Source organism: Muntiacus reevesi, chromosome 3, assembly GCF_963930625.1.
Source record: "Muntiacus reevesi chromosome 3, mMunRee1.1, whole genome shotgun sequence".
NCBI classification, from domain to species: domain Eukaryota; kingdom Metazoa; phylum Chordata; class Mammalia; order Artiodactyla; family Cervidae; genus Muntiacus; species Muntiacus reevesi.
In genome coordinates, this window is record NC_089251.1 from 257,261,765 (window position 1) to 257,271,970 (window position 10,206).

Here is a 10,206-nt window from a genome sequence, read left to right on the forward strand (position 1 = left end):
TATTTTCAGGTAATAATCTTCGAGAAAAGTGAAATAATGGTTTTCCTTTGAGCACCCTTGGAATTGTACCTTATTTTTCTATTTTCTCTTCATCATTCTAGTTCTCATTTTCATAACTCCATCCAATGGTTTTTCTACAAGCTCTCTGATATAACTTTCTTAGACTAGTTTATCTGAAACCACTAGTAAGATATTTTTTTTTTTTTCTAAACAAGCTTTAACCTATCATTTCTGTATGAAGATGTGTGAATTTTCTTGTCTGAGTATGAAAACTTTGTTAATTTATTACTTGGTATTTATTCACTTTTATTCTATGCTGTACCAAAACTGCCCTAATTGGGAAGATTGCTCAGCAAAACAACACTGTTTCTGGATATATACATTCATCATCTTCACAGATTACTTACATTTTAAGACTAAGTATTTTCTTACTTTAATGCAAACTTTATTTTCTATGTTTCAGATTAATATGTAAATTCCTTATGTATTACCTCTTGCAGTTACTGTTCTGTTGCATTTTTGCAACCCTCATTGCAGTTATAACCAGTACCAAATTGTATCACTTTGTTGTTCCTAGTTTTACAATATTTCATCAGATTGTTGATTATCAAAATAGAGATAGCATATTTTTATTTTGGTTCCCCTATAGCATATATCACAAATTGTATATAGAGACTCTTGATGTTTTAGTGGATTAATAATCTATTTATTTAGAACTCATTTGTATACATCAGCTGTTCACAACCAATAGTGGCATCTTGGAAATTTGAGTCTAGAGGACAGTCACTGGTTATGTCAAACAGAAAATATATCTTTGATAGTTTACAAGTGACATTCTCATTTATATAATATACTCTTAGAGGAAGAATTATGGTGACTGTGAAAGGTCAAAATGAAGATCAATGTTCACATTTCTCTTCATCTCTTCAACAAGATGCATCTTTAAATTATTGTAGCATTTCTGGTAAGATCAGGGCTTCAACAAGCCACTGAGTATGTCTAATAGTAGCCCTCTAGTGGTCACTGGATTCTAGAAGGTAAAAGATGGTTTTCAGAGGATATTAAGAATAGTTTATGATTGTTGTAGAGGTGATAGATTTAATGTAAAAATTTCCCCAAATTTTTAGTTAACCGAAGTGGAAGGCAACCAGATAATGGGACATAAAAAGGGAGATTTCTACCTTAACTTTCCAAGAACAAACATTATTTGGGACTTAAAAAATATTCACGCTCAATATTCTTTTCTCAGATAATTTCTATAAATCAGTGCCTGAGTACTAGAAAGGCTTATGTCACTAAAGTGGATATTTCCAGGCTAAGAGACATATTGAACAAAGCTGAATATGAGTAAAATTCTCAGTTTGAGTAGTTGATACAGTCTATCAATTCCTGCCGGAATTGATACAGTCTTCACAACATTAGAATTGATGATAATTATGATGTTTTTTCTTAAATCTCCCTAAGTGCTTAGTAGTAAAGCTATCATTTTACAGACACTATCAAGAAGATATTTTGAGAAGGAAATAGATGTTTATTCCATCTTATCACATAGAACTGGAGATAAAGATTTTTTTATATAAATTCTAAAGAATACTTATTATTATAAAGGTGAAATTGAAATTCTAACAGCTCAAGCAAAACTGGGAAAATGGTCTTTTCAGGTGAGTTATTTCATAACATCTTTGCCATCCTACCTGGACATTCCAGACCTCTCACAAGCCCCTGAATACTGTCGGGCTTACAGAAGTGTTACAGTAGCTCTGTCTGTGTAAGGTTGGCACCGTCCCCAAAAGTACTCAAGACAGAACTGCATAGTTTCTCTTACCTTCATTACTTCAGGGTTGTGCATTTGGCACATGAGTATGTATGAATAAAGCTATTGAAATGAAAATATATACATATTTTTCCTGCCTTTTTATTTGCAAATCATTGGGGAACAGGAATACATCAGCTGGAAGAAATGATAAAATCTAATATTTATGAACCCAGGATTTGGACATTCTGTTAGTAGAAAACCAGTACTATTATATTTTATGGAAATGAATCTGTCTGTCACCAGAAGCCAACATTCTACTTGTGCAGCAGCATACATATGTAAGCAGAGCCACCTACGTTTGGAAGTATTCTCAAACATAAAGTGAAAATTTTGATGGTCACTTATGCCCTAAGTCATGTTCTCACAGTTTATTTTTCTTTTTAAAGACAGTTTATATTTTATTACATAAAATATCATGAATATAATTACATCTTGACAATAGCTAAGTTTTATTACAGGTACATAGAAAGGGCTGTTCTTGTTGCTTTTTTATTTAGCCTATTTGCCATCACCACATTGACTTCAGTCTAAAAAGCTAGAGTCTCAGGAACATAAACATCAACTTTGATTCAAACTATCAAATTATGCAAATGTCAGATCTTTACGGAGAATTAGAAACTAGACAGTTGTCAAAATCAGTCTCTGGATTAACCTTCTTTTTTTCTTAGATTTTAGTGGTTCAGCTACACAGGCTAGTTGCTGGTCGTAGCAACTAGCTACTAGATGAAGATATGTCAACTTCACCAGAGCTCTCCAAGCCATAAGGAAAAGCTAATAACCTCACGGTTTACTTCTTATTCTTTTTTTTTTTTAACTTCTTTTTTAAAAATTTATTTATTTATTTTTTACTTCTTTTTATTTCTTATTCTAGGAAACCAGCTGTATGCAAACAGAATCTAATTGCAATTTACTTAGTTTAATCGTGTATCTCTAGTTTTTACTCTGGGATTTTACCTCATGGTACAACCTTTGACTAATAGGTGTTGGGATCTGAAGGATGTCCTCAGGACAGATAATTCTGAGGTTATTTGTATAAAGATCCTCCGAGTTTCCCTAGTGGGAATGAGGCTAGTCCTCTTAACATCGTGGTCATCTGAAACTTACCTTTGAGTAGGCTTTTTCTTCTTTCCTGTTTCAGTCTTCCCACTCATTTGTCACTGTTTCTCAAAATCACTTCACAAAATAGCATAGCTGAATCTGGTCCTTGCCTCAGGCTGAGTTTTTAGAGGAAAACGAGGGCAAACATTACCAATAAAATGGCCCCACTGAGAAACTACAAATGGTTTTAAAATTTACTTTTAGAGAAAAAAGAAAAATCTCTGACTCTTCCTGGGTGTTACTTTGTATGATGAATTATGGGAAACACTTTTTAAAAAAATGATCAAAAATCATCTGCTAAGCAGCTATCACTGAAGAAGAAATAAATATATGGAATAAATTACTGATTTTCAAAAGCAGATTGATAACTTTGAAATATGAAAACCCCAATGGCATTCTTACCCCCTTGTAATGATGTGTTTTAATGATACGAACAATGACTGAGCTATCATTCTTGTTTCAAATTGACAGCTCATTTAGAATATAAACTGCAATTTACTAAATTTGATCTCCTGGGCTCCAGCTCGGGAAACAGCATGTAGGAAACACTTGTTGAATCAATCAGTTACTATAAATAAACTCTAGATTATAAATCAATTCTAGTTATGTTAGCCATAACAATAGCATCAGGGCCAGCTCCTTTGATCATCCATCTGTTGAGCCTGTTTCTTGGCTATTCACAAGAAAAGCACCAGAACTAAATTTTTATTTTTTCTCCTAGAAGAAATTTTGCCATGCACTTAGCAAGGATTCTCAAGGGTCTTGGTGGATCTCCAGGAGTTCATTTATCTGTTTTAAATATATAATTGGTATTTATTTGGACTTTCAGCTACCAACTTTAAAAGATGAAAGTTTAAATTTAGTACAAATACAATCATTTATTTCCAGAATGCAAAATAACCCTAAAAAAGTGCTATTTCACTTTAAACAACATAAGTTTATCTCAAAAAGTTATTTTTGCCATGTTTTAAGAATTTATGTTGCAGATCACACACATTCTTATGAAAGAGATTCACCCCTATGTTTTTTTAAAGTAATGTCCTCCATTTATTCAACAATGTTTTTTAGTGCCTAATTGCATAATGTCACTATACCAGAAACCTGTGACACAGAATTTAATAAAATTTAGTACTTGTCCTCTAGAGGCTCATTATCTAGAGAGGAATATTGTAAGCATAATTATAATAAAAATAATGAATCTTTTATTAGTTATATAAAGTGAGCTGTGGGAGAATAGGAGAGTGACATCTTACAACTAATTCTTACCTATTTTCTTCATTAATGTTTATAGTTAATTGACACTTATTTCACTGTTATTTTTTGGAATAGACCTAGAATGTATCCTATGAAACACAAAATAAAAAAACAAAACCAAGATATATTATTAGTTTATTCTAAATTTGTTTGCCCTGCTCTTTACATTAATGTCTATTCTATTTTTGAAAGTATTATTATATTATTTTTAGAATCTAATACTTTTGCTCCATATGGTAAACATACTGGATTTTGTAAACCCCCAAATGTAAGCATAGTAGAAAGATGAATTAGAACTCAAGAAGCTCAATTTTTAGGAAAAGTAGTGCAACTAACACAAAGTCAGAATCTCTCTAGGTTTAAACTCCCTTCCACTTAAAAAAAAAATTAGATGTCAATGGGTTTGTCAGGATTAAGGTACAGTGGGTATAGAGAATTTAAAAAAATTAATTTATTTAAAAAATTAATTTATTTTAAAGCACAGAGGTTATAGAGAATTTTGACGTAGCTTAGAATGCAGAATTTTGGCCAATATTGTCACAATGTTGATAGAAATGTAAAGAATTTTAGACTTTGTGTAAACATATTTTATCTATTATATAATAGATATCAAACACTCATTGGTTTAGTTGGAACTCTAATTCACGCTTTATATAGCTTCTATTTTCACTCTTAATATTCTTTCTGATTCTACCACTTGTCTTATTTTCATTTTGTGTTCTTCTTTCAGAGCCTCTAAATATCTAAATAAAACATGTTGGTAAGAAATAAGCTATGATATTCTTTCTAGCTGAAATGTTTAAATAATTTTGCTTAATAGAATGACATAACATCCTTGAAGTGAGAATAAAAAGAGAGGAAAGTGGTTATATTTAATTACTGTTCATTTTTGTCCAGATTATTAGCTAGAATTATTCTTCTTTTCTTTTGTTATATGTCACAAATAAGATAAAGTAAGAATTAACCTTATAATGAGAATTTTAATGACCTTTCAAAACTAATAAAAACGTATCATTTTTCAAAATTTACTAAATACTATACAATATCATATCCTCTTAAATAGTAAAGAAATCTGACAATTTTATCCATAATTTGAATTCATACTCTATGAACAAGTTTGATAAAGAAAGTGAAAGTGAAAGTGTTAGTCACTCAGTCATGTCCAACTCTTTGTGACCACATAGACAGTAGCCTACCAGACTCCTCTGTCCATGGAATTCTCCAGGCAAGAATTCTGAAGTGGGTAACTATTTCTTTCTCCAGAGGATCTTCCACATCCAGGGATCGAAACTGGGTCTCCTGCTTTTCAGACAGATTCTTTACCAACTGAGCCACCATGGAAGAACTAAGTTTGATAAACGTGTACTTTAAGATATATAATAGGCCTGTTTGGCAAACAAAGGGCCATTTAAATAAAAACATGCCTTGTATATCTATAATTATTTGTAATAGTATTCACATTTGGAATCAGTTCTTATATTTTCTTGAGAGAAATATAATTTATAAGGTGGTTACAATTATTTAAAACACAATACTAAATTTAGAGAACAAGAATAATAACCAATTAAAGAAAAAGATAAACATACAAATTATAAAATATTCAATGAAGTTTGTATAATATTTTCTTGTCTATGAAACATATACACATATACACAGAGTGGAGAAATAATATTTACATTTTTATATTTAGGAAAGTAGGATAATACCATGCTCTGAGGCTTAAAGTAGGCAGAATGAACTAGAAAATAGAGGAAGAGGCAAGCATGGATATGTCCTGAATGCTTTACAAATATGGAGTGATTTTTCTGTTTCATTCATAAAAGATTCCAAGTGCCTGGATCGATGTCTGACACAGAGGAATGAATGAATGAAGGCAGAAGTCAGAGGGCTGTTGGGTAGACTTAGGGAGATTTCACATAAGGCTAACTGACTTTTTTTACCAATTCATTTATAATGATACATGATAGACATACAAATTTCAGTTCTTCAGCTGAATTATGACGGAATTCATAATGTTCTTTTAGCATCATTTTCAGATGGGCTGGAATGAAGATTTGGCATCTTGTACTTTGATGTTTCCTGCAGTAACTTCAAGTGGGGCAGTTCTCATATCACCTTCAGTGGTACATTTAGGGCTAACATTTTCTCTGACCATGATAGTGAGATTTAACATGTGTGAGATATTGGTACTGAAAAAAGGTATCACCTTTACATGATTAGACTCTTCCAATGAATAGATTTGGGGGGAAGTATTGGAAATTATGATCATGGCTTACCATCAAGCCCAAAACTACCAAAACTGCTGTTTTGTTTTTCTAAATCTGACATCCTGCATTTAGTTTCAAAATCAAAGATTTAGATAATTGTCACTATCTAAAGAAATGCAGAATGTAAATTAACTTAATGAGATGGAAATGAGAGACAGGCTTTCAATAAAGAATTAACACTGATTTTTTAACCTAATAGATGGATTTACATGGTATATTGACTCACAGAGTATGTTCATTTACACCTTATTTGAAAGTTAGAAAAAAATAAATTCTATATGGTAGCTGCAAATACATTAGTTATTTCAGAATTATATGGACAGAAATCCCTATAGGATAATACAAAAAAAACTAATTTATGAATAAATATTTTTCAAAGGAAAGGGTGCAATGTAATTTTAGCAAACAATGAATGAAGACATCCATTCATTTACGGAAAACCTGTACAATGTACACTACTAGAATTCTGTTAGCAGATGTTTAAGTGGTATAAAGATAATTCTGGAATGTTTACTGTTGTGAGTATAAATAGTCATGTTGTTTTTCAGGATGAGACACTATTATGCAAATAAGTGAAAACCATCTATTTTCCCAGCCAATGGAATCACTTCCCTACTGGTTTCTTTTCTAAGAGCTGTTGAAAATTACTTTCCATTCCTGTATCTACTGTAATTTTTGATTTTTTAAACTAGAATTAGTTTCTTTAGAAATGTTAAGTCATACTTTCTAAACATATAAAATGCTTTCCAAAATTAAAACTAAAATGTGGTATAAAACAAAAAGGTAATAGTAGCACCTCATAGGATTGTGGTTAGTTTAAATAAGATAGATATGAAAAGCATATAGCAGTAAGTAACCAACAAATATCTAGATATCTCAGATATGCAGATGACACCACCCTTATGGCAGAAAGTGAAGAAGAACTAATGAGCCTCTTGATGAAAGTGAAAGAGGAGAGTGAAAAAGTTGGCTTAAAGCTTAACATTCAGAAAACTAAGATCATGGCATTCGGTCCCATCACTTCATGGCAAATAGATAGGGGAAAGAGTGGCTGACTTTATTTTTCTGGGCTTCAAAATCACTGCAGATGGTGATTGCAGTCATGAAATTAAAAGACGTTTACTCCTTGGAAGGAAAGTTATGACTAACCTAGACAGCATATAAAAAGCAGAGACATTACTTTGTCAACAAAGGTCCGTCTGGTCAAGGCTATGGTTTTTCCACTGGTCATGTATGGATGTGTGAGTTGGACTATAAAGAAAGCTGAATGCAGAAGAATCGATGCTTTTGAACTGTGGTGTTGCAGAAGACTCTTGAGAGTCCCTTGGACTGCAAGGAAATCCAACCAGTCTATCCTAAAGGAGACCAGTCCTGGGTGTTCACTGGAAGGACTAATGCTGAAGCTGAAACTCCAATATTTTGGCCACCTGATGCAAAGAGCTGACTCATTTTGAAAAGACCCTGATTCTGGGAAAGATTGAGGGTGGGAGGAGAAGGGGATGACAGAGGATGAGATGGTTGGATGACATCACCAACTCAATGGACATGAGTTTGGGTGAACTCCGGGAGTTGGTGATGGACAGGGAGGCCTGGTGTGCTGTGGTCCATGGGGTCGCAAAGAGTCGGACACGACTGACTGACTGAACTGAACTGAACCAACAAATAATAGCTAAAATAATACTGAAGTAATTTAAACTGCCAGAGATCTTAGAACTGGGGTGGGGGGGGAAGCCCTAAGATATTGTGAGATCCATATGTGCAATACATTTTTTGTTTTTGTGGGTATACTTCTTCCCTATCACATTGCTTATTACATTGTAAAAAATGGTGAAAATCAAATTTACACATCCTTCAACCTTAATTACCCAGCTAGTTTATTCATCATAATACAAAGAGTGATCTTTAACACAGGTTAGATATAGCTGATCCCTTCATGTGCATAAATTTGCTCTCTGGAATTCTTTGAGATACATACATTTATTCTAAGGTTCTTTTTGTATATCTTCTTAAAACAAGAATCTAACAATAGATTCAGGTTTTATTTACTTGTCTAACTCCTCATTTTCAAGTTTTTGTATACTTCAAGAGAGAGAATAACATTTTGAATATAAAAGTATCTTCTTTAATTTTACTTATTCAAAATGTATTTAATATTTATATATTATCTCTCTGAACCCCAAAATGTTTGTTTTTGGTTTTCTTGGTATGGTTTCATATTTAGTGAATAGATTTTTTACTTCCTTTTTATAGCAGTAATAGAAACTTGCTTCAGCCAATCTTTTTGAAAAAAACTAAAAATAATACATGATGTAACTTTAAATGATGATTTTCATGCTATTCCCAGTATACAGATAATTTAATGTGACATCAAATCTGTCATTTTTTTAATGAGAACAAGTATTTCATTGGCTGAAACAAAAATTTACTTCTTACTATGCTTATTATTTCCTTTGATTTCAATTTCTCTCATAATTATAGATAAAAATATAATAAATTGTAATGTAAAATTATAATACTAAATAGAAGTTAGGAGCTCAGTCTAATAGTCCTAGAATAAAATACTGTATATGTTGCTTATTAGCTCTCTGAAATTGCTACATGTTTAACATTTTTTAATAAGTTTCCTCAGTTTTAAATGAAAATGATATTCATACTGAAATTTGTATTATAAGAAAAAATTCATGTATCTGTACAGAATTATTTACTTAAAATAAGAACACATTAATTTTATGCACATATAATATATAGTGACTTAAAATGATCTTTCAGGTATATAGCATTATAATTCAACATCTGTATACACTACAAGTGATCACCACCACAAGTCTAGTTACCACCCATCACCATGCAGTTGACCTCCTCACCTATTTTGCATACTCAACAACTCCTTTTCCTCTGATAACCACTAATCTGATCTGTGTATCTATGAGTTTGTTTTTATTTATTTTGTTTGTTTCTCTGTTTTACTTTATTATATTCTGCATATGAGTGAAACCACATGGTATTTGTCTTTCTCCATCTGACTTACTTCCCTTAGTGTATAATAATATCTTCAGGGTCACCCTTGTCATTACAAATGGTAGAATTTCATTCTTTTTTATGACTAATATTCCACTGTGTATTTATGCCACATCTTCTTTATCCATTCACCAACTGATGGGCACTTAGGTTGCTTTCAAATCTCAGCTTTTGTAAATAATGCTGCAGTGAACATGTATCTTTAAAAATTAGTGTTTTATCTTTAAAGATTAGTGTTTTTATAGTCTTTGGATAAATATCCAAGTAGAAGAGCTGAATCATTTGTAATTTTTTAATTAAGTTTTTAAGAAATCTTCATACTCTTTTTCATAGTGGCTGCACCAATTTACATTCTCACCAACAGTGTGCAAGGGTTCCTTTTTCCTATTCTCTCCAACGTTTGTTATTTCTTATTGATGCTAACCCTTCTAACAGCTATGATATCTCATCGTGGTTTTGATTTGCATTTCTGAGACAGTGATGTTCAACGTCTTTTTCATGTATTTGTTGGTCATGTCATTGTCTTCTTTGGAAAAATACTTATTCAGATCCTCTACCTATTTTTTTTTTTCAATTTTTCAACTGTGTTGTTTTTTGTTGCTGGGTTGTACAAGTTGTTCATATATTTTGGACACATATTTTCTTTAATCCAGAAGGTTTCCTTGTACCTTTGATGATGATTTCTTGTGCTGTGTGGAAGCTTTTTAGTTTGTTGTAGTCCCGTTTGTTTACTTTTGTTTTTGTTTTCATTGC